The sequence below is a fragment of the Strongylocentrotus purpuratus genome, unplaced genomic scaffold, assembly GCF_000002235.5.
Source record: "Strongylocentrotus purpuratus isolate Spur 01 unplaced genomic scaffold, Spur_5.0 spur5_contig_830, whole genome shotgun sequence".
Lineage (NCBI taxonomy): Eukaryota > Metazoa > Echinodermata > Echinoidea > Camarodonta > Strongylocentrotidae > Strongylocentrotus > Strongylocentrotus purpuratus.
The window spans coordinates 117,341-137,191 of NW_022145536.1; the positions used below are offsets into that span (position 1 = coordinate 117,341).

The following is a 19,851-nucleotide window of genomic DNA, read 5'->3' on the forward strand; positions in this document are numbered from 1 at the left end:
GACCTTAAATATTAAGGTGAACAGGTGAGATAAAAGTATTTCATAATGTTCATTAAAATTCTAGTTAGTTGTGTTTACTAGATTATAAGAGAAAGATGGATATCCTTTGGTACACTAGTGTACCGTCTCTTTGGAGCCAAAAAATACGCCCTTTTTCTATTTAAAAAAAAATTGGAATGGGGATAATAGTAGAATTCTGCCGAGTAGAATTTTAAACAAAAAAGGAAAGTATAACACTATTTTACATATTTGAAACATCATAATCAAGACTGAAGACCTAGGGAAAGCTATCTTTGATACTAAATCAGCATATCACGAGAAACCGCAAGGACTCGGCTAAAAATACGCAATTAAGATTCCTAGAACGTAATATTGAATAGAAGAAAACCTCATTGTAAACAATTTTCGAGGCCGATATATAAAGAGGCTTTAATTTCAATGGCTCATTTAATGGAAATTTACTGCAGAGAGTCAATACCGCGAAATATATTGGTGTACTAATTGATGAAGAATTGAGTTGGTCCAGACACGTTGTCAAAACAATAAAAGGAAAGCAAAGAAATGTCGGTGTAATAAAACGGACAAAGGAATATTTACTAATAATATCTATAAAGTATCTGTATAATGCATTTATGGTGCCTCCCTTTCATTACTTTGTTTTTTGTTTACATGTTCGCCTTTTTTGAAAATATAATTTGCACTTATTAAACCGCATATCAACAAATCATAATGCGTTTTTTTTTTAAATGGACCCATTATTTGGAATAACCACCCAACTAACCTCAAGAACAGTGAGACTGCAAAACAATTCAAACGATTAGTTAAAAAGCCGCTCTTGGACTCATAAATGATGAATATTTTGTTTGTATTTCCTTTTTTTTCTTCCTTGCCTTTTGAATTGAATTGAATTGAATTGAATTGAACTTTATTTCATTCATCATAAAAACATCATAACAAACATATAAAATACAAAACATAGCGTACATATTAAAGAGAAACATTTACAATACAAATACAACAACAAAAATATATATGAATGTGGAGACGGCTAGAAAAGCCAAAAGCTTTATTGGTGCTGCCAATTTGATGTTATGTTTTTCCTGTTATGATTTTTTTCTTACAATGTTAGATAGGTAATGTGTATACTTGTTAAGGGGTCATTTCCAATGAGCCAACTAGTGCTTTTTATGATCCTGCCACTTTTATTCATATGTATTTGTTATTGATGTGTAAATTGTTTTTAAAGTGGAAATAAATTGAATTGAATTGAATATTAAATATTAGTTTGTATCCTATCTTTGCGCCGAATGGTAAGCTAAGAGAAAATAGTCACGTTCCGAGTAATTAAGGTTCCTCTGTGTGTCAGAGAAAAAGATAGAGGGGCAGCAAAAAGAGGGAAAAGTAGTTAACAGGCAGAATTTCGCTACTTTTAGACAAATTACTATAATATTGAAAAACGTCTGTATTAACCTTTAATGTTAGATAGGATCTTCTTTGCAGCATGATACAAACTGTTCAAATGCTATAGTTGAAAATAGTCCCCATGCCTGCTTTAGTATAGAACGATACGGCTCATACGTACTACACGCTTTGTCAAAACGTCAGACCAACACCCGCGTACTAACCTTAATTTTACCAAAATATAAAGTAATTCAATAGGCTTTGTGTCAGTCCTGGATGGATGAACCTTATTTACAAGGTCATGCATTCACAGCATGAAAGACGATTTTCTATTTTTTTTTAAAATCTATTATGATAAGAGGCCAGTTTGCCCCCTTGTGGTAATAAACACAATTCTGTGATTGTCATAGAGTGCTGAAAAGAAAAAGCAATAGTTCTTTGGCTGATGAAAGAGAGGGAAAGAGATCAACAATGTGATAAGCGATCTGATAACCCTAATTTACTTCTTTGGTGTGATGACAGAAAGATAAGGGACCCAGATTGGTCAATTACAAATATTTCCAACTCATTTTCAATAGATTTGGAAGGATTACAGCAAACTAAATCAATTTAAATAAAGATAATTCCTTAAGCTTTCAATATGTTCACATAAATCCGAAAAATGTACCCAAATTCGGTAGCTCCTAATCTACTTCGTAAGGAAGAGTACCTTGTTTTCCGTCAAATGATACCATATTCAAAATATTTTTGCAATGGGTGACTGAGTACTAGGGTCTTTAAGACGTGTGGTAGAAATTGCCTTGTACCAAGTTTAGGCTGACGAAAAGAATGTGAGTCAGGCAAAATGCATGTGCTTCTTTGGTCTGAAATACTTTTAAAAGTAAAAGTATGCCTCGTGCTTCATTTCTTCATCGTTTAAAATGATGCAATGTTCTAGGCTTTCACAGAAACTAGGATAACCGTGAATATTTTGAACAGCCTACTAACTCCGTGTCTAATGATATTTAAGTTCTCTCTGCTCACTTGTCCATTCCGTCATTTCACATGGAGCATAAGGTGCTTATCTCGAATAGTAAATAAAAACTCAAATGTTACTAAACCCAAATGCTAGTAAAAACCACATTTGATGATAAGTATCTAGGAAGTTGACAGTAGTCTTTCATAAAAAAAGACAACATCCCAAATGAGCTTTATTCCTTTTGTATCACTCAATGAGAAGGAATATCTTAAACCAGGGGTGCGAATATTCGTAATATATTCGTAATATTCATTTCTTTGAGTTTCAGTTGACATATACAATTGATATAAGAAGATTTTGACAATACTTTTTTTTAAAAGCCTGCTGCTCAGTCATCCGTTGCAGCACATTTATGAATATTGTATCTTTAGATAGGGAATAATTTATCATAAGCCATGAATAATGATTCAAAGACACATAGATTATAACTTTTTTAATTAGAAGCTACCAAAGTTCGGTACACTTTTTTCTTTATACGCACTGTATATCTAAGTTGATAATATTGCTAACTACTGGGGTTCATTGTTCAGTTTTCATCCAGGTGCCCTTTCGGCACAGTTGGTTAAATCACAAAGCGGGAATACAAGCTATTTGTCGACAGATAAATGATAAAGTTCGAATAGGCTTACTTTTACCGCAAATCAACTCATATTACAAAACGTGTCCCGCAGCAGACTATTTCCTATTTCCCTGTTTACGTTGCCTTTAACCCCATCGAGATTCGTCCTCGTTCTCCATATTTTGTGGACCTTGAATATTAAGGTGAACAGGTGAGACAAAAGTATTTCATAATATTCATTAAGATTCTAGTTAGTTGTGTTTACTAGATTATAAGAGAGTGATGGATATCCTTTGGTACACTGGTGTATCGTCTTTTTGGAGACAAACAAATATTCATGAAAAAACATAGTTAATGCCCTTAGCTCCAAAAGATGAAATTAGAATGGAGACCAAAGTTGATCTGCCGAGTCTTGTTTTAAACAAAAAATGAAAATATCACACTATTTTACACATTTCAAACATCATTATCAAGACTGAAGACCTAGGGAATGCCATGTTGGATACTAAATCTTCATATCACGAGAGACCACAAGGACTCGGATAAAAATTGCCAATTATGATTCCCAGAACGTAATTTTAAACAAAAGAAAACACACTGCAAACGATTTTCTAGAACCCTATTATATATGAGGACTATGATGTCAATAACTCTGTTAATAGAGATTTACTGAAGATAGTCAAAACCGCGAAATGTCTTGGGTACTAATTGATGAAGAATTTAATTGTACCAAACACGTTGACAAAATGTCAAAAGTAGCGCTTAATAATGTCTGTTTAGTAAAAACGGGCAAAGGAATATTTACCATTAATATCTAAAATGTAGATGTATAATGCATTTGTGTTGCCTTCCTTTCATTATTTTTATTTTAAATCCTATCACTGCACCGGATGGAATGCTAAGGTAAATAAAAAGTCACGTTGCGAGTCAGGTTCCTCTGAATGGTCAGTTCAATATTAGGAACACAAATTAACTCCAGAAAGCCCAAAAGGGAGCTGCGAGAATTTTAAAGCAAGGCTACGAGACCCAATGATGTGCATTGTTTAGTACTCTAAAATGGATGCCAATCGATCAGCGTTTCGAATTTCAACGCGCTATATGATGTACAAGTGCACACATACATTGGCACTATACAAGAAGGTTAAATTAACTTAAGTGAAATTTATTAGAATTATTCGCGGCAGGCAGATGCAGGATTACTTTCTGTGCCAAATTATAAATCAAAATGTTTTAAACGTACCCACTCGTGTCTTCAATAACAGTTTTTAATCATTTGGACAAATCGTTAAGAATAGCAAGCTCTGTGAACACATTTTAATACATGTTGAAACGATCTTGTAATATCCGTTCCCAATAGTAAATACCAATAGGATTCAATTCCGTCTAAAGTTGAACTCTAACTTTAATTTATGCTCATATTTCAAAGCATTTATCTTGTATGAATCGCATAATTGATTTGTGTTGCGTTTCATAGTTCTCATAATGAAGGATGACATGTCGCTTTTCATATGGAATGAATGGCATAATTCGCTATCAGTATGAAATATATATGTTCATTCGAATTTAGCTCGTATATTTAAATGCTATATTAATAAACGTTTATTATTTTACAAGGATTTCATCTAATATATATGCTATGTAAATATGTATAGAAAACAACTTTTGGTATCTCAAGTGTGGATCTATTTTGAGCCAAGATCGTCTTTTTGCTTTCTTTATAGGCTTCAGAAACTATATGAGGTTATCAACAACAAAAAATGTTTAAAAAATGATGATTATATTATTCATTGATTTAAAAACAGATTAGATCTAAACATGTTATACGATATGACAAATATGCAACAGTATTTTTGTTGGACAATTCCACACTTATTTAAAAGATAAACAAAACATACAAATATACATGTTTAGACTTACTTTCTTCTGTGTTTTTTCTGATATTGTTTTTAGTTTATATTTACGATTTTTTAAGCATTTTTTGTTATCAAACATGGTCTCATGGAAGATCAACCCTGTATTAATGTCCAAAAAAATAATGAATACATCTGTAATAATTTCCAACATTTTTTTTTTATTGTGCAATATAAGAAAAATAATTTTAAAATTGTATTCTCAAGATCTAAAGTAATAACAGAGTCATAATACAAAATCCCTCTGATGTACGTATCTTTAGGTGAATCTAACTTGACTTTAAAAGTACAAATCTGGTATGAAATGGTGTTGATATTTTCTGCCAAGCCTTACTTTTTTAATGAATATACAAAGAGAGTATTGAAGTAAGTGTCCCTTTGTTATATATGTTAAAACTTTCAACAAACCGTGCTCGTTTATCTTATTTTTAATGTTCCTTTGGCAGATGTTCTCTTCTCCTACAAAATTTGACTGAATATGTTATTGTTGTTGTTTGGTATTATCGGCGTTTCATTCTTTTTTTTATAATATTTACGCCTTTCACTTTATTGTATACTATTTGTAAATTTGTAATGTTCTAAATCATATGTTTGTGATAATATAATCTCAGATCCACCCCAGCCTTTCCCCCCCCCCCCCCCCTCTACCACCCAAACCCATCCCGTAAAGAATAAGGGTTTGTGATATGAAGAAATATAACTCAAAATCAATCCATTTCCCTGCTGCAAAAATGTGATTTGTACTAACTTAGTTTATCTAATCACAAAATGTAAACTATTATTTCACATAGTTTCTGCATTCATGAATATGACGAGTGTATATAAAGCAATTTTTTATCACTGTATCATTATATGGAAACAAATCTATTGGACAGTGACAATAGTTTGTCCTATAGACAATGAAGCTAGGACGAATGGTGTAACTACTGGACAAGGGCATCATGCATGCTACCATGCTACCCCTTTATTAAACTACAGTGGCTCCCGTTTGCTAACAGAATCACTGGATAGTTGTCTAACTCTCAGATCTGTATAGACCTCACATTCGTTTTTACATCTCGTCTCTCTTCCAGGAACATTTACATCGGCTCCTCCCTTTCTCATTCCCGAATGCCCCAAACATGGGACCAATAAATTACTTTCAATCCTTTGCCCTATTGCTTTCGAACAACCTCCATTTTTCAAAATTTTGCTTTAAAACGAGGGACATCGTCATTAGAAAATGAGTAGTAAAAGTCGTAGAAGTTGTAGTTGTAGTAGTAGTGGTGGTGGTGGTAGTAGTATTAGTAGAAGAAGTAGTATAGAAGTAGTAGAATAGAAGTAGTAGTATAGTAGTAGTAGTAGTAGTAGTAGTATAGTAGTAGTATTAGTAGTAGTAGTAGTTGTAGTCGTAGTAATGGTGTCAGTGGGATGATGGTAGTAATAGAAGTTTAGTAGAAGTAGTATTGAAGTAGAAGTAGTAGTTGTGGTGGTGGTGCTGCTGGTAGTGTTAGTACTAGTATAAAAAGGAGTCGTAGTAGCAGTTGTAGTAGCTGACATAATGGTAGGACGAGTTACATAAACAGGGTAGGCGATACAATTCAAACAAAAAAGAAAAAACAAACCCATGAATCATGAATACACTAGTTTTATACCATTCAATCATTAATGCCGTTACAATGTAAGTACATAGGAGGGACCGATAGGTACAAGTTTATGAATAAAATGTGCAAAGTACAATATACTGAAAACAATGCTAATACGAACAATTTAGATTTAAGCTATTAATACTAAAATCTTTGTAACCAAATATATATGGAAATCAATATTTAGCCCAGAGGTAGAAAGATTGGGAAGATTTTTGACCTGTGTAATGCAGTCATAACACGCAAACGACAAGAAATCAGTGTCGGGTTATTTATACTATATGATATTTAAATAATTAGAGTGATTTCTCGGAGATTGTCTTTTACTCTTAAAGGTGTATCGAATGTGTAACAGTTGAAAAAAAAAACTGATGATAAAATATGACTCAATTAACTCCAGATTTAGTAAAGATTGGCAGTTTTGCGTGAAAAGAGACCCCCCCCCCCCCATATATAAATGTGGAAAAAGAACAAACTTAAAGAGAAAAGATAGAGAGGCAGCAACAAGAGGGGGAAGTAGTTTAAAGGCAGAACTTTGCTACTTTTAGACAAATTACTATAAAATTGAAAAGCGTCTGTATTAATCTGAAATATTAGCAAGGATCTATCCTACAGCATAATGAAAACTGTTCAATGCCATACTCGAAAATAATCCACTCGCCTGCTCGGCTAAAGAAGGGTAGGGCTCATATACTACACGCTTTAGAAAAACTTCAGACCAAAATCCGGCGTACTAACCTAATTTTACCAAAATATAAAGCAATTCAATAGGCTTTGTGTCAGTCCTGGATGGTTGAACCTTATTTACAAAAAACCGTGCATTCACAGCATGAAAGACGTTTTTCTATTTAAAAACACAATCTATTATGGTAAGAGGCCAGTTTGCCCCCTCGCGGTAATAACCCCAAGTTTGTGTTTCCCATAACAATGACAGAGGGCTGAAATGAAAAAGCAATATTTCTTTGACTGATGAAAGCGAGGGAAAGCGATCAACAACGTGATATGAAATCTGATAACCCTAATTTACACGTTTAATGTGATGACGGAAATAAGAGACACAGATTTGTCATTTACCGAAGTGATTACAGCAAAATGAAAACAATTTATATACTGATAATTCCATGATCTTTCAATATATTTATGATGATACGTAACTTTTCATTTATGTTTCATTTATGACCGTAGCCTTTGATTATTCCTGGAGAAGTACGAGTAATCGTTGAGAGGGGGGCTACACTGCATCCTCCCCTCCCCCTCAAATAAAATTGTTTTTCATGAGGGAAAGGCTACACTGCACCCCCCCCCCCCCCACCCTTCAAAGAGCGGTGCTGTCATTCAGGCCTTACAACCTGTGAATATTTAATTTGCATAATGAGGACATTTTGAGATCTATCCTTTCTATGTTGACACTTCCCGTGAAAAAGTGATAGAGTTCTCAGTATTTCACCTTTACAAGAATTCGTCCTCCTCAGTCTATAAATAAACAGTTAGTAAAACGATATTACATGCTATCTGTGACTTTCATTAAAATCCATTTCATCTAACCTAATGATAACTTCCATAACAATTATGACACAAATAAAAGAAATAATATTGCTCTCATTCATTACTTAAAAATGGCCTTAATAAAGTACTTTATTGTGTACAACTGTTGTCAATTCAAGTATGGAAATGATTGCACTTTTAATGGGCAAACCCTGTAAAGCAGTCAGTTGCTGCTTAAGAATGGCAAGCATCGTCACCGTGCCCGAAAGTAGTATTCGTTCAATGTATAATTTCACTCTTGTTATACATTATGTACCTAACGGCTGTACTTGTTAAAGGACCTAAACACTCATAAAAGACAACCAGTCCACTCTACTAAATTTTAAACCGGGTTGAAATTGTTCCTTTTTACATAAACTTAATGAAGGAAAAATAAATTGATAGCCTCTGTATATAGGATATTGCATGATATTTCTTTTAACATCAAAGTACTTCAAGAAAAAGCCTTTTATATTTAATTGTTGCTTCAACTATACATAACAAATCTGGTTGTGCGTGTGTGGGTGGGCGTAAAATGGTGGTGATATGTCTATGTATTGTGTGTGTACTTTGATTTTTCAGGAGAAGATAAATGAGTAGGGGTGTTAATGTGGTGTGGGTGTGGGTGTGTATTTTTAAACTGATAATAATATATTATATTAATATAACTAGGCTCTCACAGAAACTTGTTTTAATCCATAAGATATCATTTTAGTCTACAAGATAACCTTAAATTATGTTGAACAGACTACTAACTCCTTGTCTAATGATATTCAAGTTCTCTCTGCTCGCCTGTCCATTGTGCCATTTCACACGAACAGCATAAGGTGTTTATCTCGATTAGTGAATGAAAACACAAATGTTACTAAATAATAGTAATAATATTAAATTTGTATATAGCGCTTAACACAAATGTCACTAAGCGCTTTACAAATATACTAAACCCAAATGCAAGAAGAAAAGAACATGTGATGGTATCAAAGAAATTGACAGTAGACTTTCAAAAATAAAAGATAAAGCTTAGATTTAAGCTATTAATACCGGAATCTACATGACCAAATATGTAAAATTTGACTCAATTAACTCCAGGTTCCGTAAAGATTGGTGGATGTGCGTGAAACGGACTACCCCCGCCCCACCCACATTAATGTGGAAAAAGAACCAAACATGAAGAGAAAAAGACAGAGGGGCAGCAAAAAGTTGGGAAAGTAGTTTAAAGGCAGAATTTTGCTACATTTAGACAAATTAATATATAATTGAAAAACGTCTGTATCAATATTAAATATTAGCTAGGATCTATTTTGCAGCATGATGACAGCTGTTCAATGCCATAGTTGAAAATAGTCCCCATGTCTGCTATGGTATAGAACGGTACGGCTCATGTACTACACGCTTTGTCAAAAATTCAGTCCAAAATCCGACGTACTAACCTAATTTTACCAAAATGAAAAAGTAATTCAATAGGCTTTGTGTCAGTCCTGGATGGATGAACCTTATTTACAAGGTCATGCATTCACAGCATAAAAGACGATTTTTTTTTATTTTTTTTTTTAAATCTATTATAATAAGAGGCCAGTTGCCCCCTCGTAATAATAACCCCAGGTTTGTGTTTCCCATAACAATGACAGAGTGCTGAAATGAAAAGGCAATATTTCTTTGACTGATGAAAGAGAGGGAAAGAGATCAACAACATGATATGAAATCTGTTAACCCTAATCTGATAACCCTAATCTGATAACCCTAATTTACTTGTTTGGTGTAATGACAGGACTCAGAATTTTAAAAACATATAATTTCCAACTCATTTTCATTAGACTTTGAAATGACTACAGCAACCTAAATCAAATTTAATACAGATAATTCTTTAAGCTTTTAATATGTTTACATGAATACGTAACTTTGCTTTTATGTTTTATTTGTTACCACGACCTGTAAAACATTCCCGGAGGAGTACGAGTACTCATTGAGAGGGGACTACACTGCAGCCCCCCCCCCCCTCATAAAATAGCATTGTTGCCCATAAGGGAAGGGCTACACTGCACTTCTGTAATGGGTAGAGATGTCATCCAAGGCCTTAGTTTCAACCTGTGAATAATTGTTAATAATTTTATACCCAAGTCGACTTTATCATTAATCCTTTTCGTTTCTGAAAGTTTGAAGCCACCTTGTCACACTCGATTAAGTGACAAAAGCGGGAATAGATTATAGTCCACGCATCTGTATCTATATTCAATATATCATATGGTATCACTTTATTAATATCTCCTGCACTACATTACATGCAAGAATTTCGCCTTTTTTCCTGCTAGAGGTTCTCTTTATTTTACAGAGCTGTTTGACCTCGCGAAGGTGAACAAGTGAGAGCAAATTTGTCATAACAATTGTTACATGGAGATAAAGTTAAGATCAATCGACAAAGAATAGAGCACAGTAGAAGGTGGGCCATAGTTAGCATGCGAGTGAAAAGTTGAAAAGAGGATCTGTTTACCCTTGCTGATAATTTTGCCATCACTACGTAAATTATAATAATAATCAAAATTTCATTAAAACGTTTACTTGTTAAACTCATCTATCTGGATAATGTCAAAACACTTTTAACTTAGAGAGGATTTATTTTCTGCCCTTTTTTATGTATGCTGCTCAATAATTTTTATATCAAAACTGAGATATGTTTGAGTTTGATAGGCAAAGTGTAAATAATAATACTAACAGTAATAATAGGCATTTCTATAGCGCCGTCATACCAAAAGACGTTAAAAGACGGGAGTTTCTGCTACCTTGTTTGGCGTTCAACAATAAGGGATAGAGCAACGTCGATCTGGCGCTGCTCAGTGGCTACCGGGCTCACGATCAATTGCGCAAAAAGAATTTCGATTTCCGGTTTAACTTAATAAATTACCATTTACCTCACCACAAATCCAAGAGTTGATTAATCTTCATTTGCTACTCTCAACCCAGGTATAAATGTGTACCTGAAAGTTGATGGGATAAAGATAACAGCGGGGTCACAAAGAGAAGCAGTGATAATACTGATGCGGCTACTGAGGATAAATATCGCGGAGTGAAATTTAATTTTACACTTAAATCAGACTCGTTCGGGGTTTTTCTCGATCTTATTCATAAAAATGATGTCGAATTAATAGAAATAAGAAAAGGAAGTGGTGATCGAGATTCAGCAAGTCGCAGTTTTTTTGAGAGTCTAAAAAGAACTGTTGGTCTTCGCCTATAGAAAAGCCCTGAAAAAAAACTTTCCAAGTTTACGGTATTGATCCAATAAATGTGTTAATCTGTCTCAACCCATATTAAATAATATGCTTTGGTCATCGTTAGGAGATGAAAGAAAACAAGTTACATGTACCTAACTTTCTTATATCAAATTTCAAATTTCGAATACTTCCTGATAACATGTTCTTCAGCATCCAATATTGTAAAGGTATAGAGTATTTTACCAAAACACAGTGCTTTTATATAACCTGAACATGGTTCATAAATCTCAAAGCTAAAATAATGGCAGCTTGTTGATGTAGTTCCTGAATAAGTTAGTAAGATTGTCTGTACGTACTTCTTATTCATCTAGCATGTCCCCGAGGAGTGAACAAGATTTCTGGCGTGTTTTGACACACATTGCTGAAAATATGAAGACAGATGAGGAAACTGAAAAACTAGGATTGGAACTGGGAATCCCACAATACGATATCGATGGCTCCAGGGTCGCAAACCGACACGGTATAGTTTACGAAGGGACCTTTAATATGCTCAAAAAATGGTCGAGGCTACAACATCAGGAAACGAGCTTAAGGATCTTAAGACAAGCCTTGGAGAGGGTCGGCAGGATAGACCTATGTGAAAGCATGGACCGTGGTGAGAGTACTTCTTCAATACCTGACGTTGCTGGTAAGTATCGTGTAGAGGTGTCGTGCTACAGTGGTTTGTTCACTTGACTATAAATCCAACGATTGGGGGTTCGAATTCCTAACCGGCAATAACGTGTAATGTGGTAAGGCATTGATCCACATTTGCCACTCTCCACCCAGGTGTAAATGGGTATCCGACATGCCCCAGCGTTACATATATCGCAGCACGGCGTGATGGACATGTGCGTGTTATAGAAATGTACCATTATTTATCATTATTATTACAAGCCATGTACTTCTCTAGGGCAAGATAGTGGTTGATCTATTTACAGTGCACATGTATGCAATAGCGAACCTAATAATAACAAGTGTTCTTTCCGTTGAAGTAGTTTGTCGATATATGATTTTACGTGGTCCTTGAACAATTTCAGTTCTGATGGCCGAGGGGCAATTTGTTGGCAATACATTTGTCTATTAAACGCCCAAATGACGCCTGGTAGGCATATGAAAACAAATGTTGAACTAACTGTCCAAACCTCTTATGTGATACCTGTGTTTAGGAGTTCCGAGGGGCATAGAATCCTTTTTTTAAATGTGACCTTTGCAATTTAAATATATGTTACATTAAAGTGACTCGGTAACATCGTTGAAGGTTGATGAAAAAACTGCGTAATTTGTGTATGAAATGTTACTTATCATATTCCTCTTACATGCAAACAATCCTGAAAACATTCTCAAACCACAAACATATTTATGATTTTTATTTTCTAAGGCGCCACTGTGTGACACCCTCTAACAGTAAATTCTACCAACCATTTATGAATTTTCCCAACCGTTTTTCCATGAAAATAAGACATATGACAAGCTTTGTAAACAAAAATTACATCTAGCATTGAAGTCATTACCATCTTATCTCATCTGAACAATGTTACCAAGTCCTTACATTATTGTTTTGATGTGAATGAAGGAGTTTGGAGAGTGTCGAACAGACTTTCATAAATGATCGGTGCTTTATATTGCTCACCCACAAAGATGTCATTCTAAAATTATTATTCTTTCGAGTCCCAGTAATTTTGCGTGCAGTGGATCTGCCGCTGGCGCAGTAGCGGCTCGCTGGCAAACTTCCATCCCGCCAGCTCCCTTACACAGAAGGTGCGTGTTCCGCGGAAAGTGTGGTGGAAGGTTTGTGTGCGAGATGCGATTTCGGTTTGGGATTTCCGATTTTCGTGAAATTTACGATTTATTTATTTATTTTCTCATCAGTATTTTTATTTACATTGAGTTTGAGTTTGAGTTTAGTTTCTTTATTTCACATAAAAAACAATACATTAACAAAACATAGCATATTTACAAAATTTTGTTTGTTTTGCATTTACACTAAATAATTTCGAAATTACATGTGAAAAAAGGAACTTACATGTAAAAAAGAGCAGGCACGTACGCAAGGGGGATTTCGGTTTAAACCCCCCCCCCCCCCCTTTGATATTTTTTTTATTTTTTTTTTAATCCTAATGGATGACCTAAAAAAGGTGACCTTACCCTCCCCCCTCCTCAACGAACGTAATGCCTATCAGTCAAATGTTAAAATTTCGGGACCCCCGAAAAAAATCTTCCCCCCCCCCCCCGCTTATTCAGCGGCTGGCTGAGTCGTTGCGAAATTTTTGTGACCCAAAAAAAAAAAAATATGTCCTCTTACCACCCCCCCCCCCCCACTTATTCAGCGGCTGGCTGAGTCGTTGCGAAATTTTTGGCCCGATTCCAAAATGTTAAACCCCCCCCCCCCCTTTAAAAAAATTATGCGTACGCCACTGATAAAGAGAATATACACTGTAAAAAGAAAAATGGGCAGATGCTACTGGGTAATATCGATTTTGGAAAAATCTTGTCCGAAAATTGGCTCATTTTTCCCCAACCATTCGCTATAAGAAGTTACCTATTAAAAGGTTAAAAAATCGGTTGGGTCGGTGTTACTTGGCAAATCGATGTTGGGCAAATGTTGTCCAATAATTGGGTTTTTTTCTACCAACCATGTATTTACCGATGAAATAATTGTTATTGGGAAAATTAAAGTTGGGCCATTTTTGTCCAACAATTGAGTTATCTTTTCTACATGTCAAGTTAGCCAATTAAATGTTCCAAACTAAATGGGCACTATTGTCCTTCGATATATATCATGTATGATATTTTATCAAACGTATTTGCCCAACTAGTGTCTAATATGCTACACATTATGGTGAGAATCGGGTGAATTTCTGATTCGGTATATTTTTGTTGGTTCAAAGTTGGGTATTTTCTTTTTATCCAACAGTGGGTAAATCATGCAAAATCTTTAATTTACCCAACAGTTGGTTGGACACATAATCGCCTTCATGTTGGGTAAAAATTGGGCAATTTTTTGCCCAACATTTTTCTAGAGTGTAGCTTGTAAAATTTAAGTTCCTCGAAATAATTTTGACACAGTGTCATTTATAATGAGGTAGAAGTATAATAATTAAAAGCAAAGTATACAGACAAAAACAATGAAATGATTTGGATGATGGATGCAAGAAAAAAAGAAAAATAGGAAGAGAAAGTAAAGAATGGGAGTCAGAAGAAGAATGAGAAGAGAGAAAAAGAAGTATAGTTGTGCATTACACGTACGAATTCAATAATAACAATTTAAAATGTTTTTTGAAGCTGCCGTAGATTTTTAAGCTGTTTGAGATTAAGATCAATGTTTAAGATCAATGTATTTTGGTTCTGTGTATAAAATTTTGGGGGGGGCAAAAACTGTCCTGGTTAGAGGAAGATGGTAGTTTGCACGTGTAGCATGTCGTGTTTGGTATGTGTGGACAGTGTAATTTGTTGTAAGGACTTCAATCGTGGCTGATGGAAGTTCTTGGCGAGACAACTGAAATTTGATTTTTATTAAACTTTAACATGTCACAGTTTGCCTTCCGAAAAAAAAAAAGGTTCAGTGTATGCGCAATAGTAGGCATTATTTATCACGTTTATGTAAAAGAAGGATTCTATTAATATATGTGATGTCTGGATTACCCAAAGGAAGATTTCGATAATGTAAATACGACAGTATTAGCGTTGAGTAAAGAGTAAGGGAATTGAAGGGAAATTTTGTAGATTTAACAGTCAAGGGCTGCTTCACTAATAAATACTTCACCCGGAAGTGAGTCAATAATATTGCTAAACAACATGTAATTGGTTCTGTTAATATTCAAGGAGAGTTTGTTTGTCTGGATCCATTCATAAATTAAAGTGAGTTCATAGTTAACATATTTAGTAATAGTTGTGGGTCAAGATGAGATAAAAATATGTCAGTGTCATCTGCAAATAAGATTAATGATAAAGTGGTAGATGCGCTTTTAATATCATTTATATATAAAATAAAGAGCAGCGGGCCGATTAACGAAGTTTGTGGTACACCACATGTAATAGGTCTGACAGTTAATTCGCAATTATTGACCGAGACAAATTGGGGCCTGTCTTGTAAGTAGTTCCTGAACCACCCCAAGGCCTTTCCTCTCACACCATAGTGCGAGAGTTTATATAATAACATTTCGTGATCTATAGTGTCGAAGGCCTTGATAATTCCATGAATATTCCAATGGTGTGTGAATAATCATCAATTGCTTGAGCGACTTTACTTATAAATATTAGCATTGCGTGAGCTGTATGGTTTTTGCGAAAACCGAATTGAGAATCAAAAAGTAAGCCACATTCTGTTAAGAATTTAATGGTGCGCGTATAAATATTCGTTTCTAAGATTTTGTAAAATGTTGTTAAAAGGGATATTGGTCTATAGTTTCCGCAGTAACGTGTATCTCCTTTTTTTTGTATATGGGTATAACCTATGCGTTCTTCATATGTGAGGGAACGAACTCATTTATATGCGATAAGATAAAAATGTGAGTTAATGGGATTACAATTTCTGAGATTACATGTTTTAAAATACTGTTCGTGATTCCATCATAGCCAGGACTCTGTGGTAGATTGTTTACTATGTCAATTATCTCTGTTTCTTGCACTGGGATTTAAAAAAATATGGATTTTGGATTTGGATTTTGAAGAAAAAATCGTGGGTGGAATAGCTCTAGCATTAAAATACTGTTTCATGTGCAAGTTGATGTTCTTAATCGTAATGACAATCTTTCTCGTTGATCTTGTCAAGATTAGAAAGTTATTAAGTTGATCGCATTCGCATTATGAAATTAACATTGTAGGTTCTAGCCTATTTAACTTGTTTAATTGGTTGTAATTATCTGTTTTTGGAAACTTCCCCATGGTTCTGGATTAATCCACGTGAACCAGGGTCAACTTTTAAAAATAAATTTCCCCTGGTTCGTAGCCGTCTTTTTTAAGGCTTAATCAACACTTATATTTTTGGTATGGAATAGTACTTTTAGGTCTAAGTATGAAGATAAAAGAACTATATCATTTATTTATGAACAAAACGAAAATCGATAATCTCCCCAAATAAATATACAAATGTTTTCAGGATATTTTCACACCTGCTTGGTAAGGTAATAGGTAAGGGTTTCTTCCATCGAATGACACCAACATTTTTGACGACGTGTTATGTTTGAGTGAAGAAAAAGATGCCAAATTCAGATAAGACAGGAATATTTGTTCTGGCTCGTATCAGCAAATGTGAGAGTTTTGTAGGTGGAAAAGAAATGACAAGAAACTGTATAATTCTTTTATTATCGAAGTATGTGTTGACATGTCAATATTATTATTCTATGGCTTTACAGGTGAGGCTATAAAGATCAACAACAGATCGTATATTACTGGTTTAATCTATGTTGTCCTGAATACAACATAACATGGTGCTACATATCTTAATAGTAAAGAGATGGTGACGACGTTTACAAGCTTGCCGTTATTTTCAAGTTTAAACTCAGTGGTGCCTTTAATTGATATTGATTGATCGGTTAACTGTTTGCTTAGTTGATTTTAATAATATATTGATTGATTTTTATTTCTTCATCAACTATTCCTTGTGATATTCTATTTCCATCATAAAGTTATACTTCACTACACACAAGAAATCAGTTATTTGCTCACTCCAGCATAACATTTTCATAGGACATGTCCAGACATCAAGCGAAAAATGTTTTTTTGTTTCATAACTTGTCTTTTAATGATCATGATGGTTACGACAGTTCCTAAGCAATTTCAAGATACACGATTTCAAATTTATCAGCCAGACTAATTATAAATTCTGGTCAAGTCAGGATTTTTCATCCTTTCTTAAAAGAAACTTTTATTTTACCAACCGATTTCTTTGATTATTCTGCTTTCAAACGATTCAAATTGTAGCATTGCCCGCTAAAATTAAATCTTTTTTTTTTAAAGAATTAAACAATAAATAGAATGCATGTTTTAATGATTTTATATTTTTCGAAAACGTTCTACCCACTATCTTTTCTTTTCCTGTTGGCTTATACTTTTGCAGAAACAGAGTCAAGTGCGCTGAAAAACCACAGAGAGGAGCTGGATAAACTCAAAGATTATCTGCAAAATTATAGACAGATAGAATGCATAAACAACGATAAGGCGAGGCCAGAAGTAGTTCATATTGGACTGTATGGCGAAAAAGGTTCTGGAAAATCGGCTTTAGCTAATTCTCTAAGTTTGCTTTCACTGGTAGGTAAAGCAGCTTAATACCATTTTACAAGCACAACTGTTGTTTTTTAATATGGCATTTAATCATGATAAAATAGTAATAATAAAAATAACATCAATAATAACGATAATAATGTTGACAATGATCATTATAATTATAATAAATGGAGGGAGGACAGCGAATTAAATCAATTAACGATTTAGAAAATGACTTGCTGTAATCAGTACAAAAACTGACGACCATAGATATCTGCATGAAGTTCGGCTCCTGTTTTATCTACCAACTGAATATTAGGTTTTGAAAATAATTGATAATAATAGATAACAATACCAAAACAATAAAAACAATATGTCTTTATACTGTTGTCCCTAAGGGTCTTGTAATAATACTATCGCTACAGCTCCAGGATGTCGTATTTCTATACTACTCATCATTAAATTCGTACTCTAGATCAGAATCTCACTTGTTAAGCGTATGAATCCAAATGTCTCACTAAAAAGTGATATTTTGATCACGATCAGAATCTCATTGGTGTTGTGACTTTTTATCCAAATCTTACCAATCCTAACTATAATGGCCGTGTTATTTAAACATCGATATTTTCTACCCAACAATTTATGCACAACGTTTGAATGTTAGAGAGAGATAGTCACGTCACCCGAATATGCTTCTGAATGGTCAAGCATTTCACCAAGTTGTAAAATACATGTAGTCGTACCATACGAAATGCACTTGATTTGTCCTTACCTAAAAATGAGAACTTTGAGGTACCAAAATTGTCCAATCCCATCTTTCACTCGCTCCTTCAATAATAAATAGAGGCTTATGTAATATCAGTACGTTATATGTACATGTATTTCAGCAATATAATTAATATGTGCAATATTAATTGTCATGGTGCTTGGCACAGCAGGTTCTTCCATTCATTCTTCTTTTGATATTGCATGTACTTTTATCCTTCCTCTCACTTTCTCATCCCTTTTCTCTATTTGAACTTTCTACTTTTCAAATTTCCTTTTCTCTTCTCAATCTCTATTAATCTCTATTTATATACTTCACTCCCATCTCCTCTCTCGTTATTCTCTCTCTCTCTCTCTGTCTCTTTATATATATCTCTCTCCCTCTCTGTCTGTCTCCCGCTCTTTCTCTCTCTCTCTCTCTCTCTCTCAGCTCTCTCTGACTCTCTCTCTCTTCTCTTTCTTCCTTCGTCCCTCCCTCCTCTCTGTTTCTCTCTCTCTCTATATATATATATATATATATATATATATAGATATATTTTATATATCTCCCTCCTCCTCTCCACCTCTTTCTTTTCATGGTATTCACACCGTTTCCTTAAACTATTATTTACAAAATACTTTTTTTTTTCATGGTTGAATGCCCGTGAGAATGCTCCTAATGTATTGAAATTAGCTTCTTCGATTCTTTGAAATTTTTCCCTACGCAGGTACATACGATGATTGCGCCAACGAGATGCCAATGCACCTCGAGGCAACAAGGTATAACAGCGCATCCGCATTACAGAGCATATACACATCATTGACAGTAGAGAAATGAGAGACGTTGACGTGAGGCAAATAAGTGACGATATAATACCCCAGATTTGTAAGTGTTCTTTACATCAAACTAATATTCTTATATTAAATAAGGACAGGAAATTGTGTTCGAATACAGGAACCTAGCCATGGGTTAGCAGTAAAATTCATCAGTTAAAGCGCAACCTCACAAAAATAAGATAATATTAAGTTACCTAAAATGTCATGAAAATGCGAAAAAATGCACGAAAAATGATGCTTCTCTCTCCCCCTACCCTCCCTCCCCCTCCCCCCCCCCCCCCCTCCCAGTCCCCAACTGAAAGGCAATAACCAACAACGTCGATTTACTAGTCATTTGTGTATTTTAGACTTTATTCATATGTTATGGTTTTTATAACAATATCTACCAAGGTCAGGTTGCAGTGGAGTAGTATAGTGTGCAGTGGGCTTTAAAAACAATTCGAATTGAATCGTAATTGTCATCGTGCAAATGTGGGGCGTAGCTTAGGATTCAACATACCTGTTGGCAAATTGGGGTGTCACTCCTCGAAATCTGTCGGCAAATCTAGGTGTTAGCCCTTCACCCTTTCTACATGTTCTAGCGACGCCCCTGAACATATCAACCATAATTACCTACCGTTCATGAAATAATCCAGTTCATTTTTTAACTTGTAAGTGGAAAAATAAGAACATGGAGTCACAATTTGTGCAATTGTTGCTAAAAAGAAAAAAAAAATATTTTGCTTTGCAGGTGGCAAGCGTGGAGTCGATGATCACAACAGGGTTACAGGAGGAATAGTGA

At 34.5% G+C, this 19,851-nt stretch overlaps 1 long non-coding RNA gene across 1 annotated transcript; it reads left to right on the plus strand.

Moving 5' to 3' along the window:
• The first annotated feature begins 2,910 nt into the window (after positions 1-2,910).
• LOC115923291 lies at positions 2,911-17,510 on the plus strand. Its single transcript, XR_004063839.1, has 3 exons — positions 2,911-3,189; positions 11,615-11,931; positions 17,344-17,510. It is a non-coding gene; the product is annotated as an uncharacterized LOC115923291 (long non-coding RNA).
• The last annotated feature ends 2,341 nt before the right edge of the window (positions 17,511-19,851 follow it).